Source organism: Mesocricetus auratus, unplaced genomic scaffold (genome assembly GCF_017639785.1).
Source record: "Mesocricetus auratus isolate SY011 unplaced genomic scaffold, BCM_Maur_2.0 Super-Scaffold_100676, whole genome shotgun sequence".
Taxonomy (NCBI): Eukaryota; Metazoa; Chordata; class Mammalia; order Rodentia; family Cricetidae; genus Mesocricetus; species Mesocricetus auratus.
In genome coordinates, this window is record NW_024429266.1 from 1,158,592 (window position 1) to 1,173,796 (window position 15,205).

The 15,205-nt window shown below is 41.3% G+C and overlaps 1 long non-coding RNA gene across 4 annotated transcripts in view; it reads right to left on the bottom strand.

Moving 5' to 3' along the window:
- The window catches only part of LOC106022219, a 374,747-nt gene that overhangs the window by 163,175 nt on the left and 196,367 nt on the right, over positions 1-15,205 (bottom strand). The window contains exon 7 of one of the 4 annotated variants that reach the window (XR_005874111.1): positions 4,378-6,496. The exons of the other annotated variants lie outside the window; for them this stretch is intronic. This is a non-coding gene — a long non-coding RNA (uncharacterized LOC106022219). Of the gene's footprint in view, positions 1-4,377; positions 6,497-15,205 lie in introns of those variants that run through there. 4 annotated transcript variants of the gene reach the window in all.

Here is a 15,205-nt window from a genome sequence, read left to right on the forward strand (position 1 = left end):
TGAGCTGTATGCTTTTAAACCATACCCTACTGAAGCCTTTCTGTATTCTAAGTTTCCTTTCCCAAACATTAGACAGTTTATACCCTCATCCAAGAATTTTCCTTTCTAAAACTGAATAATGAAACCCTTGCCAATTTAAAGGAAGCAATAGCTTAATGGATACAATGTTCTCAAATTTAAATTTTCCTCCCATAAATTTTTCTAAAACCTTTGGTGGCTTCTGCTGCTTGTCTTCAAGGCTCTCAACAAAACAAATGAACAAGCAGCAAATGAATATTAATGGCAAGATTCAGAAACTTCAGCCCACACTTATCCCAGAGCTCACTTTTGAATGCACATGTGTTATGATTTTATGCTACATACCTATAATATGGTTACTCTGCTGGCAAAAATGTTCCTAGTTCAAATGGTGGAATTAAACACATTCATATTTCATAGTATTACGCAAAGAACACTAGAAATGTTCAAGCTACTTTCTACCCTACAAAGCTGAAGGAAAAAAATCACATAACGATAGCCAGGAATTTTGGGTGGTGCTGTTTATATTGCCTCTAGGAAGAGCAATCCTTCCTATAAATCCAAAGCCATCATATTTTGAGGATAAGGACCTTGGCACTTGCTGGATCCTACTAGAATAATGTCATTTGTCAGCCTAACTGCAAGGCCTGGAATCAGTTTAAGGGGCTTGAAATCTCATTTTAACTCTTGGCCCAGACACCAAGTAAAATGCCTGGGGCCTTGAGAAGGACCAGGGTATGGTGTATTTATTGGCTGAGACTACAAATCTGGTTACCTTGATGGGGATTTATAGAAAACAGATAAAGCAAAGCCAAATTTTGCTGTTGGCCATAGATGCATCAGGCTAATAACACACAAGGTGGTCACCTGGCCTGCAGTTTTAGAGTGGACAGGCAGACTACCTAGCTTCTGAGGGTTAAGACAATAGACTATTGACTTTGAATGATTTCCTCAACGCCCTCTCCAGCAAGACCAGTAACTACTCCCATTTCACCATCTTGGCCTCATGATACCTCTCACATAGATCCATACTGCTCCCGAAATTCCCTTTTCCCTAAAGAGCCAGGCCATGTACACAAACATATATAACGAATATATATGTGCACACACACATGGAAGTAAACAAATTCAGTGTGTTGTCCAGTGACATGTATAAACACACATGTGTATGTGTGCATGCATGCGCATGTGTGCACATAAAGACATGTATTTATTGAGAACCTCATTTGGATCAGGAGTGGCAGTATCCGATACAACAGTATTTCTGTGTTCGTAGAGTTTATTGTCCTGCATAGGAGAACTCTGACTTGACGGAAGACTGGCTATTTCCTACCTTCCCTAAACTCAAAAAAGACTCACCACCTTTAGTTTTTACTTGCTGTCTTTCTTCGTCTTATTGGATTCTATAAGGTAAATTTCATTTTCATCTGTTGATTTCTCTGTGCTAATTTTCATCAACACTGTGCTGGTATTGCCTTTCAAATGGCTATAGAAGCACTCTCAGATTGAAGCCCCCCCCCAACCTGTAACGTCAGGGTTTATAAGTTTAGCTGGACAAAGTTCTCTGATGCATATACAGGTCGCTAGACCTTAGAGAGGAGCTGGATGTCACATTCCCTCATTAAGTCACTTCTTTAAAGGGAAAAAACTGGGTCTCATCACTCCTTTGAGGGAGTTCTGTTGATTTCCACATGGCCTGAGTGATTCTCTGTTTTCTAGGCTCACGCTACCACTGGGTTTGAAATCTACTTCTTTGACGTCTAGAGGTGGCAAGGGAACCCTTCCATCCCTCACCTCTGGTCTGTATCACCGTGCCACACAATGGTTCAATTTGGTGACTTCTACTAGTCGTTTATATTGAGATGTAATCCTGGATCCTAAAAGGAGGAGCACTTGGTGTCCCAAATGAGCAATTCACACTCAACACTGTGTTGACATGTTCTGTGGGATGTAAAAATCTCTGTTCCAGTGATTTTTAGCACCATCAGCATAATTTTCTTCCACATGGTACAGGTAAATCATGGTTAAATATTGAACAATTTATCAAACAGTGCTTTGTAAGCCAGATCTCATAAAATCTCAGGAATAGATTGTGCTAACAAAGCAGCTAGCAAGCTATGATTATCAATTTTTTCCTTCCACAATCTGTTCCTCATTTAGAAAGAAAATGCTAAGGAAATTAAAAATTAGTAAGCTTTACCCTTTTATTGGTGACAATCTAAGAAGCATTATAATTTTCTTTAGAATAAAAATGTGTTTTGGATTTATAATACAAAGGGCAGATTTGGAGCATAAGGTGCGTCTTAAAAATGGATTATAGTTACCTATGAAAGCAACATATTTCAGAGAATATTCCAATTTTGGGTTCCCACAATGTTGGCTTAAATACACAGGGAAAACACACTAAATGGAAAGACTGTGATTAAATGAAAAGTTAAGAAGCAACTAGGGAACTCGACCTTTAACTAGTCTATTAGGGGAAATAATGCTTGGGTAAAAATGCACCAGAGGTAATCTGTCTACAATAATACCTCACTGGTTTTTAAGATGGTTCCACCAATAGCTGTGGTAAGAAGTAGGGACAGAACCAAACAGCATCTCCTTGAATCTAGCTTGTTCATGGACTTTGTGTTTACACAAAGAACTGTTCAGGAACAGAGGAGATGATGTCTTGCCCTGGGTTCTGTTGTCCATGCTTGAGCATCACAGGCCTGGTTATGGAAAAGAAGAGCAAACATTTTAATATACAGAGAGCACAGAAAATGATGAGAAGCGACAACCCAGCATAGAAATTGAAAAGAGCCAGTGTGAATGAATGGTTTAATGTGATCCCTCCCAATCTGAATGTGCCTCTTCTCTGAGAAAGGACAAATTAAATAATGTCTCTGTGAGGAAGCAGTTATTCCCTCCATTTCAAGGCATGAAGGTTGTTGATATTTCATCAAATGATGCCCTAGCAATCAAAGTTGAATAAATAACGTTCCCATTCTGCGTGCAGAGTGCCATGCTTGCACCTCATTGGCTTTGGAGATTGTTTCGGAAGAGCTAGTTACATACAGTGTAGCCACAGGAAAAAATGTTTGATCTTAGGCTGGCTGTGGGAGCGCAGCAAAGAACTACCTAAGCTCCATCCAAGAAGACTAGAAGCAGAGCATATGTCCTCTGTGAGAGGAGTTTGTAGGCACAAGAGTCATATAGAAGTGGTCTGGGATTCTGTAAAGACCAGAGGATCAAAGTTAGGACTGAGGCCACATCAAGCAGCATGGGCTGTTGTATTTGAGCCAAGAAAGTAGATTCCTCTAAAAAATGATAAGGTGTGGAGAAAACAGTGTTTCTCTTAGGAAAACCACATGCTCCTGACAAGCTGGAAGTCTGCATTTGAGATAAGGGGACAAAAACAATAACAACACTCAGAAACTGAAGCTCAGGGCCAGGCTCCCCAACAGATTCTCTAGTCTTAGCCAGAGCCAACATTTTGGAAAATCAAAGAACCAAACAACCATATTCTTGGCAACTGACCTCACCTTAGACAAACCTTATAAGAAGCTTTTGGAAGGCATCTCATACAGTGTATCTAATATAAGGAACTAGGCCAGCATCCCAGAAAGCCAGGGAACTATAAGAAGGATGAAGGTCAGATTAGTCATCAGGGTTAAGAAGATAGGATTTGGAAATTGAGAAGTCAATGTCATTTTTAAGGTAAAGAAAATACCATAAAGTTCATTGTATTAGGTCATGAGTTGCTCTGTGGTTGTCAGCTCTGCCCAGCTGTTGTATAGCAATTCCCAGAGTTGAAACATTTCATCCTGGAGGGGAACTCCGCAAGACTCAGGGTGTCCTATATATGATGGCTCAGTGGACAACAGTGATTCCTCTGTAAGCATGATGCTCTGTAAGTATGAAGAGCTGATTTCTAACGCCCAGCCTCCATGTGGAAAGACCGACATAGATACGTGTACCTAGAACCTTAGCACTGGAGATCAGAGACAGACAGGTCCAAAGTGTGTGCTCGTCAGCTAGACTAGCCGAAACATAAGAGTTTTCTGGTTCAGTGAAAGACCCTGTCTCAAGGGAATATGGTGTAGAACCATAGAGTAAGATACCAGACATACTACTTGAATCTATGCATGCATGTACACTCACCCTCACAACGGCACACCCAGTGCCTGTATCACACATATATATGTCATATATACACAGACATAACATTTACTTAAAGCTTATGTACAACATAATTAATTCTTCTAACTGTCTCTAGATGACTCATAACACTAAGGCAATGTAAATTCTGTGTAGACAGTTGTGATGCTCTATTCTTTTGGGGAAATGACAAGAAAAACATCTGTACATGTTCAGTGTAGACATGATTTTATTTTTTGAATACGTTCAATCTCTGCTTGGTTGTCTCTGAGAACACATAACCTGCTAATGCCAAGGGCCAACTGTATACGTTGATGTTAAGATGAGAAGAAAGCAATATGTTAAGCAAAAATACATGCATGAATTAAAAAGAGGCAGATAAATGAGATGTCCAGTTAGATTTAAATGTTGGACAAATAACAAGTTTTAGCCTTATTATTTCCCATGAAATATTTAAGAAAACTATGTATCTGTGGCTTTCTTAAAGTCTAAGGTGGCAAAGTTTTCAGTATTTTATCTGTTGAATCTGATAACCAGCTCAGGGTTCTTGGAAGACTGAGGTTTATACCTCATTGACCAGGCTCTGCCATGTTGAAACCACTTGCTTCAAGGAAGTCTAGGAAAGTATAGTGTGACCTAGGTCAGGCATCTGACACCTAAAGAGTCACTGTCCTCTAGGACTAATGGCTTCCATGCAGAGTTGAGTTCAGATAAGCCTTACCAGCAGGCATATTTAATATCAGTGTATGAGACCATCAACCTGTGATCTTAGACAGTTATGTTAGCCTAGCCAACACCTGGCTACCTAGAGTATGCACTGTCTGACTTTACTTCATTTGCTTGTATCTTTAGCAGGCTCCCTAGCATATGGAATAATTTATTATCCATATTTGAAAGCAGAGTAGAGGCTCAGTGAGCACCGGTCCTCAGAAAGACAGCAGGAGTCAGTCCAACCACCCTCTCACACCACAAACTGACCCGTTGCTCAGAGTGCTGGTCCTTCCTGCAAGTTTGCTGTTTCTTCGCTGAAGTTACCTGCTGGTTCACTGGTGGTTGTAGGTTTCTTATTCCAAAGTGTCCCCATTGGTGATGAGTCAGAGACTGACAGGGCTATTCCTGTGGGGATCGTTTTGAAGAGTATGTCTTTTGGCTTAGATTGAGGAGGCTAGGAAAGTCTCTGTGTATTGCAGATGTGTTTCATTCTCTCCTCCCTCAAATAATAAACTTGGTGTCAATGTTATTAAAACACATCAAAGCCCTGCAACTTGCTGAAACATCCGAGAATTATAGAGAGCCTCTTGTTTTCTACCACAGGAGCCCAGGGCTCAAGGTTCTCATATGTGATTTCATTCAATTTTCTTTATCTGCTTTGAGGCATTGCAAAATTATTGCCGTTATTTTTTAATCTCTTTTTGTATCTCCTGTCTCTCCCCCTAATTCTGTTTCCTTTCTTTGCAGCTATTACCAACAAAGAGGTGGTGAGACTAATATCCATCACATTAAATCAACAAAGTCTGGAGGTCAGCGGTCACTGTTGTATCACAGGTGTCCCACACAGGGTTGTTTTTAGCAAAGGCAAATGCTATACGGAACTGCGAGCAGCCCGAGGAAGAGGTGCTGTGGTCCCCTGGAAAAACACAGATGGAGTTTATGATTCCAAAAGAAACCAAACTATGCAACTAGAAGAAATACATGTTCTTAAATGACACTTTACTGTTTGTCTTTGGAAAATGTAGGCTCAGCAGAGTATCACCTGGAGAATTTAGCCAGAACTGCTTTTTGGAGAAGGTCAAACTTATGTTGTAAAAACAAGCAAGCAAGTAAACAAACAAACAAACCCTGTCTTCCTCAAATACCCCAACAGAAGAAAGCCCATTCACTCCCTGCTGATACCAGGATAAGCTCAATAAGAAAGCCACCTCAACAGCCACTGGTGACATCAGAGCAAAAAACATGGCCACCACTGCATGCTAATAAGACTTCCCTAGGGTTCCTTTAGAGGAAAGAAAGAGGATTGGTCTCAGTCAACCCTCTTGGAACACTTTCTAGAAACTTCCATGTCTGTGTCACCTTAAATTCGTAGTTGAAATTTACCAGTATTTAATTTTGTGTGCTGTGTAGGGTGGTGCCTCAAAAGGGGGTAGGTTTTTGGCTCATTTGTTGGAGCACCTTCCATGCATGAGGTGCTGAGTTTTATCTTCAACATTATGTAAACTAGATGTGGTAGTACATGCTTGTTACTCCAGCACCTGTTAGGTTGAGTCAATTAGATCAGAAGTTCGAGGTTATGCTTGTCTAAATTTCCAGTTGAGGCCATCCTGTGATACATGACACCTGTCTTAAAAAGAAAGGAAAAAAAAACATAAGAGAAGAGAAAATATGGGGTGTGTTCTGCTTCTGGCTCATGACTCTTCCATTCTAGAGCAAGTTCAGGAGAAGATTTCCCAGAGTGAGAAGGTCTCTGGCCTTCTAACAGTCCACACCTTCCCCAAGGATGAATAGGAGCTATTCCTGTGTGGTGAATCAGGAAAGAGACTAGCTATTTGCATTGTGCTGCTAACTGAGACACCAGCACCTGAAAGGAGAAGATGCCCTGAATATTTGCCTTCAGATCCAAAACAGATCACAGCCTTGCAGTTGTTGTGAGGTCAACTTTGATTAAGAGGTGCCTCAGGAAAAAAAAGCAGACTCATACTCATACTTTGCTATTTGAGATCAAATACTTTTGCCTTCCTTCTTTCAGTGTTTTCTGGTTCTGACTCCTCAGCAAACAAGCCAATGTCTGGAATAGAAAAGAGATTTATAAACAATCCATCTTTCTATTTGGATACATGAGCATGCAAAGGAAAGGTTTTGTTCTTCCACAAAAAGAATTCCTGCCCTGAAAATGCATACAAATTATTACAGCTGTCTCTATCATAACTTAGAGAAAATGCAGATGGCATAAAATAATACTCACAAATGGCTAATAGAATTTTAATAGCAACAAGAAAGAAGAGGAAATGAAGGCACTGCATCTACAGGGGATGTGGAGAGAGTAAATGAAGGCGCTGCATCTACGGAGGATGTGGAGAGAGTAAACCAGTCCCAGGAAGCATCTGAAGCAGGGCATCCAGATTCTCCTTGTGCTCAGCAGCGCACTCCCTGGTGCATTGATTTATGTGAGGATTAGGCAGCAATCATAGTCTCCAAAGTAGCCTGGAGACTATGTGCATAAAGTATGATATTTTCAATATGCAAATGTCATGTATGATGAATGGAAGGCTCCGAATGTCTCGAGGACACCCAGATGCTAACTGGCCACTGCTACCATGCTGCAAATGGAGGAGAACTTGGAGCTAAGAAAAATTTTTATAGCTAATTGATTTTTTAATAACATGGGTTTGACTCTAAATACCACCCACTAAAGCATAAGTCATTCTATTCATGTTAGCTTTATGCAATTTTAGATGTTTCTTCAGGATAGTAACTGTCAGAGGTGAGGCTGCGTGACCTACCTCTACCCATACAACACACAAAGGCAAAGCCACAGGGCACATTAAGGTTAGACATTATTAGGCTAAAGACCAAACATGTGAATTTATGCCAGGGAGACAGTGGAGGGTACACATCCAAAGCTGCAGTTAAAGGAGATATCTAGAAGGTTATTAAGATAAACAAGGGTAATAAAGACTCTATAAAGAGAGGATGATGTCTAGAGGGTTGGATCTCAGAACTGAAGGTGTTCTGGAAGAAATCAAATTACTAGTAAGGAGGATAGGGTGTATTCTAAGCAAAATTCTAAGACCTGGAGTCATTTGATCCAGGACTGTGAGGGCAGTCTAGAGATGTAGGATATTCCCCTTTTCTTGTGCTGGAAGGGATCCTACAAGTTTCAAATGTACAGAACAAGAAACGAATGAGATATGACAACTTGTGGCTTATGGGCTTGGCGGAGTAACGGGTAGGAGACGGCTTGCTTCATGGAGCAAAGGACAATGATTGCTCTCCACAGTAATTCATCAGAAGGGAAAACAACATGGCCTCATGCAAAGAAAGGAACAAGGGATTTGGGGAAAGACCACTAATTTTCAAGTTTACACATATTTATATTTGAATTCTGGTTTCTTTGTCGTTGCGTGACTGTTGAATTCAGTTTCTAGTCATCTGCAGTGGAGTCAGATTCACCCACTCAAGGGATAGTGCACAATTTAAAGGCAAGAACAAAAGCCAAGTACCCAGCACCCTGTGAATGTTCACTAAAGGCAAATGGTTGCACAACATGCTGATTGCATATTCAATAATACTCAATGTTTCATGGAGCCATTCTTCTCTAGTGTGTCACAAGGTTAGGGTGCTTCCAAATCATGGAAGGAGTGGCGAAAGGACATACTTGCAATCTAGACTCAACAGAAACCTCCTTCAGCTGGATGTCAAATAAGATAAAAGAGTGTTTTCAGTCACAGAGGGTCATGAGTTGATGGACCTTAGTTTAGAACACTCAAACCTGATCCTCAACATACATACTAAGCCTCTTAAGCTGAGAGAATCTGAGAAGTTCACATATGCAGGGAGTTCATGTTGATTTCTTTTCATTCTTCTTCTCCAAGTTAAGATAAGTAAGCCAGAGGCATTTCTGATCTTCTCCAGAAGTGTGTCATAAGCCTCTTCTACTGAGAAAGATGCCCTCATGTTCCTGGAGGAAAGAGGCATCCTTTATCTGTACATTAGATGTTCAGAGATTAGTCTGAGTGGACATTGTTGAGTTTATTATGTCATCCTCTTCCTCCAGTCATTTTTGTCCACCAAAGAAAGCATTTCCCAGAAAAGTCATGAATATATTCAAGTGGAACTTGTCTCTTTTGGTTTTCATTTCCCTTTGAAGGCTCTTGTATCCTGTAATACTTATATTAAATCAATTAATATATATTATTTGCTTATTAATTTGTGTTTTCAAGAGCTCCTTTTGACCTAGGCAAGATTTGTAAGAGGACTGAGAAATAGAACCTGTGAACAGGCACCAGACTGCTACTGGCCTATCATAGGTTGACATGTGAATTGCCGAGACAAGTATGCACAGGAACCAAAACCATAGCTGCAGGAGAGGATATGTGCTCCTGAGAAGAGATGCTCAGTGTGAGGGGCTGTTACTATGATTAAGCAATGGACACCCAGAAAGGCTTGGCTTTGGGAAAATGGACAGAATGAAAATACAAAGAACTTGTTCTCTACAGAGCCAGACAATGGTGGTCCCTTCTCAAGTTCTCAGTTCTAAGAGCTAACCCTGGTACCAAGTGGACAGCTGCCAGTCCTGATACAAGAGCCAGCTGACTGTGTAGCATCAGCCACTGAGTGGCAAGGGGAACAAGCAAAAGTGACAGGCTCCTGTACACCAGTAACTCTCACTTAAATAAGAATAGAGTGAAGTATCTTGGCACATCCTTGCGGTGCTGTGCAGTCAGGGAGATAGACCCAGTTGTATTAAGGATGTCTTTGAAGAGTATACTCCCATGGACCCACAGTTGCATGCAAACATACCAGCCGTTTCTACAGATCTAGCTAATAAGTATTCTCTGAGTGTGTGAGCATCAGTATGGGGGTACCATCAACGATACCTGAGGCTGTTCTGTAACCCAGAAACATTTGTTGTCGTTTTCCATCTAATACAGTGGTTGCTATTAGCTGTACTTGCAGAAGTTATAAGAAGAAGAAGAGCATACTCTCTGACTGAGCTTTTTCACAAGAGAGTGAAACTAAGGAAATGGGCTTCTGCAGCAATACATTCTCCACATGAGCTGATTCAACTCTCTTGACTGATAATGATGCCGACTAAAGACCATTTTTTTTTATCCTCCCAAATGGTTCATTCAATCAACCACAAATTTGATTAACTTTTGATTTTTTTTTACTGAATTAACTAAATTTACATAACAGTGATGTAACTGTGTGCAGAGTCTTCCTGGCTGCGGTGAGTGCAGGAATGTGCATACCTCTATAGCAAAGGATAAGAACAAATTGGGGTTCTGGCAGACACTGAGTTTCATTTTTGGTTTATTTTTAAGTTTTTAAATGGAAAATAATAAAATGTATGCAACAACCACAAAGTGTTTTCTGGGAAACCATGTAGGAAGGAGAGTGTTCTCTTTGAGAAAGTTTTGGAGACCAATATAAATATAATGTGGGCTCGTGGGACAGCTCTTCGGAGAATGCCACACTAAAAAGACAGACATGAGAAGCCCCAGCTTTATTTATTTCAGTGGCTCTAAAAGTGGGTCCCTTTTTTGGATGCCATTTTCCTTTATTTGAAGGCATGGTTTTGGTTGGCATGCAAAATAACAGGTTTCATCTGAAATTCATGTACATACACAGCATGTAGGTAAAAAAAGCATTATGCTCCCCTCATATTCTCCCTCCCTACTTCACTGCCCTCTTCTCCATGCCTGTAGACCCCACCCTCCAAGTAAACCACTCTCCTCCCTCATGTCATGTGTGTTTGTGTATGTATGATTATGTGTATATATTTAATTGTATATCTGCATGAGAATGAGTTAAGTATACAGTGTTTTGTCTTTCTTACATCTTTACCACCCTCTTTTGTTGCTATCTACATTTTTAATAAGTTCACGTGGTGATTTCTGATGCAGGAGAGTAGAGTCTCATGTATAAGCACATTCACAATGAACAGATATCCATCATTATAGATATGTGTGGCTAGACAGATGACAGAGATAGATAGATGATAGATATACATATTTCTCCCTCTCTCTCTCATATATATATGTATATATATATTACATTAGAAAATTACAGCAGACAACAATGGCTCACAATCTTGTGCTCCTACATCGTTTCATAGATTATTGCAATTTTATAAACACCTTTGCAGCTCCATGATTACTAGCTATGAGATCTTAGATGGAACTTTAGGTGGCATGTCTAGGTTTTTACATCCTTGGTCCACCTGCAAGCCAGAAGCATCTCTCTCCCAAATGACAGGTAGCAAGCAAGACACTGTCCTCTGAGGTTCAGTGCTGGACACCTGTCTTTGTATTAATCTGGTTGGTCTTTTGTGGAGTGTCGTATCCTTATTGGGAAGGCTTGAATTTCAAGCGGCAATGTGAGTGTAGGGTGGAGATACCAGCTTGAAAGTATCCCTAGTTTCCACCACAATGCCTGTGTTTATACACAGGGAAAACAGGGGAGCACTTCTTGGAACCCCAGCCTCCCAAGAGCTCATGAATCTCTCCCCTTCACTTACACCGCGGGGATATTAAACACATTACTCTGTTCTGATTGAACGCCAGTAAAATTAAATCCCATCTTTCCATTTGCAGCGCCATGGCGGCACTGTCGCCTTATGGAACAGGGGAGAGTGACAGTGGAGGGAGGCGCTCGCCAGGCGCAGTAGCTTTCTCATGGATTTTCTTTCTTTCCCCTTGGCACAAATCTCAACATCTGCTCTGTCTTCACCTCCTAGACACCCTGACAGGTGTAGTCATCTTTAAAACGCCACTAGGAAGGCAGCATATGGGCGGTTGACAGTGAATGAAAGAGGGAGGCATGACTAGCGGGTGCAGGGCTCTGCCTCTGATCTTTCAGCCTTGTAAGTATTTGTTAAGGAAGCTTCGCTTTCCACCGGCCTCTCCCATCTCTCACTGTCCCATTGACGTGCCTGGCACAGGGTTCCGATTTCACTCGAGCCTTTTCCAGCTGTTTCCGCACCATTTAGCCTCCTCCCTGTGTCTTGGCCCCCAGGGAGAGGAAAGTTAAATGATGTTAATCTGCCAAATATTTCTGATCATTAGGAAGCCGTCGAAATCAACATAACCATCAGATGAAATTAATTGCCAAAAAAAGGACAGGGTTAGAGAGGATGGTGAAGGTAGGGGAAGAAGAGGTAGGCAGAAGGACAACACGTTTCTACCGCGGCATGACTGAGAGCAGGCTTCATGCGGCTGGAGGACGCTGTTAGCAGGGGCAGTTCTGCTCTCCCCACACGTAATGAGGAGGACAGACCCAGATTATCAAGTGGAGGCTTGATGAAGACCAGCAAGGGACTCACTTGATTTTCCTCTCTGTCCTTCCCCATCCTCGGGGGTGGGGGTTGGGGGGCTGGTTATTGTTTAATTCCAGTTCAAAATAGAGGTTGAGGAGGAAAGAAGCCCCCCCTTCAGGCCTCCTGCAGGAGAGACCATTAATAATTAATACCCAATAATAATCAAATCCATGGGAGACTCGTTACAAGGAAAGTCTTGACAGACCAGCGAAGGATGCCAGAGCTTTATGTCTTCTTCAGCATGCAGGGCCGGCTCAGTGGGGATTTGAGCGCACTTTTCGCGGTGACAACAAAAGGATAAATAGCAGGTTTGCTCACGGAAGAGGCTGATTCATCCCTATAGGGTTTTTTTCATTTTAGGTTTATGGCTTAGTGGGGAATTTCTCTTTAATTGGGATTGTAATATAACGATGGAACCTGTCGACATTTACAAGAGAGATGGGAGGGTAATTCCTCCTAACTTGTTTGTTGTTGTTATTACAACAGTGGCTCCTTTAGGATGCTCTGTGTAAGAGAAGTGGCGGTTGGGTTGATCTGGGACAAAGAAAACTGGGGTGGGAGAAAGGAGCCTACCTGTCACACCGGCCACCCTAAGACCCCCACCTGGAGCTAGTGAGGGCTTGCAACTCAGGTTCCTGGATATTTAGGAAAGGCCGCTCCTCATCTCTGAAGGGCCTTAGCCTGGGCACTGTCTCATCCGACCTTCCCTGACACCCCTTGAGGTAAGCTTTTCACCCCCATTTTCTGAACGAGTAACCAAGGCAAGTTAGGCAATCCCTCCCAAGGCCCTTAACAAAGGACAGGATTGGAATTCCACCCCAGAAGAACTACCTGGGAAGCTTTTCTTTATAAATGGGGAGAGATTTGCCTCCTCACACTCAGAGGAACATGATAGGAGAGCCTGTTCATGGAAACCTGGTTTTCCTAGACACAGAGTTATCTAGCTACTCATTGTTCTATACAGTAAATGGAAATGTAAGCGTCCTATCAGGAATGAAGATTTTTAAAGACACCGGTCCCCCTTCCTGTGACTATTAGACTATGAAGACAGTGGAACCCCTAAGGAACCTGAATTTCCCAGAAGTCTTAGTTTGGAGAAGGTAGAGGTTGAAGCCTGGTGCCACAATAACATGTCACAGTTTTGACGGCTTTTCATACCGCCTTGCAGGAGAGTGAGAACCCAGACAATGATGAGTGGAACCACACCTTGTCCTCTTTTACTTCCAGTCAGGACCCCAAAGACGGACCTTTGGGGGAAGTATCACTGTATCTCTTGGTTACTCTTCCGAACACAAGCATATTGAGCAAATCTTTCACTGCTTTTCTTTGTCTAATTAGTCTACTAAGGGTGGGGATGGGTGCGGCTAAACCTGGCTTGTTAAGGCTGCCAGGACCTAAGCACTGACCCTAACAACCCTGGTAATACAATGGCCATGGCTTTTTCATCCAACAGCTGCTTGAAGAAAGCAGCTGGGGTCATGATGGGAACCACATCCTGCCCATGTGTTCATCCAGAGAATGTAAAGCAGTGGAGGAAACCTGGATAGATAAATGATAGACTTGAGGAACCCAGAGCAGCCGTGTCCAGCCATACCCAGTTCAACCTTTCACTCACTGGAAGCTGACCTCCAACCAGGCCAGGTCTATGTACACCTAAACGGACTCTCCAGTCCCAGATTTTGTATTTTTGATTTAGAAAACATTTGAACTTTGCAAAGGATATTGGAAATAACACAAGAAACTCAATAAATGTGGCAGCAAAATTTATCAGGTATAACACTTAAATACTAATACATTTGTTCCTTATTCCTTATTTTCAAAGAAACCTGAAGTGATATCACTATCTAATGATGACTCACACACACACACACACACAGACAGACAGACACACACACACACACACACACACACACACACACACACAGTTCCTTTCCTCTTCCTCTTCTGGAATTGAAGCTATGCCATTAGCCTATTTGGGGAATTTTTGCTACATACCCATGTTTCTATAATCAGCATATGTTATTGTTTTTTATTTTCATTCTACAGATTTTATTTGTATATGCAGCTTGTAGGTAACCTGTGTGTATTTGTAAGCAATTTGCTTTCCTTTATAGACCATTTTTGGGTTAATTCAGGTCACTAGAGACATGTTAATTTTATTATCTTCCAGGAATCCCATTGTATGATGAAACTACAGTGCAGTAATTTCATTTTACTGGTGATATTTAAGTTCATTTCAGTTTTGCTGTCAAAAACAATCCTGCAGTAAGCATTAATGCATACATCTAGGTGCATCTAGGTAGTGTGTGAGCAAGACACCTGTGGAGGGCATCCCTGGCTACGAGAAATTACTGTCCTTAGTTATAAGGAGAATATCAAACTACCTTCCAAACTGCCAGTTCATACTTATCAGCACAGACTGACAATTCTCATTCTCTTGAGCTGTGGTTTTAATTTGCACTTTCTGCTTCTCATTAGATTTCTTTAATGCAAACAACACTAAACTTCCTTTAATGTTTGTCATCCATAGCTCTGTTTTTACAAGTTCAAATATGACTTCTATTTTCTATTGAACTATTTTTGTTCTAGAAAATGTGTATTCTAGCCAATATTTTATATATATACAAATAGGTTTGTTTTCTTTATAGTATTTAACTTTAATGAAGTCTACTTTGACTATTCCCTTCACAGTTTGTTTTATGTTGCCCTCTTCCTCTACTGCAAATTTATAATGATTTTCTTTTGTATTTTCTCCTGAAAATGAATTTTGACATTTGTGTTTAAGTTTTCAGTATATGGATTTGATTTTTTATTAATGGTGTGGCTCAGGAATCATTACTTTTATCGCATGGGATCAGCAATCCTGCATCATCTGTTGTTTCTGCTGTTTCCACTACTTTAAAATGCCACCTGTCACAGGCTTCATCCTTGACCAGGCATCTGTCTTCCAGCTGGCCTGCTTGTTTCAGGGCACTTCTGATCACCCTTGGGCTAAGACCACACTGTACTCCC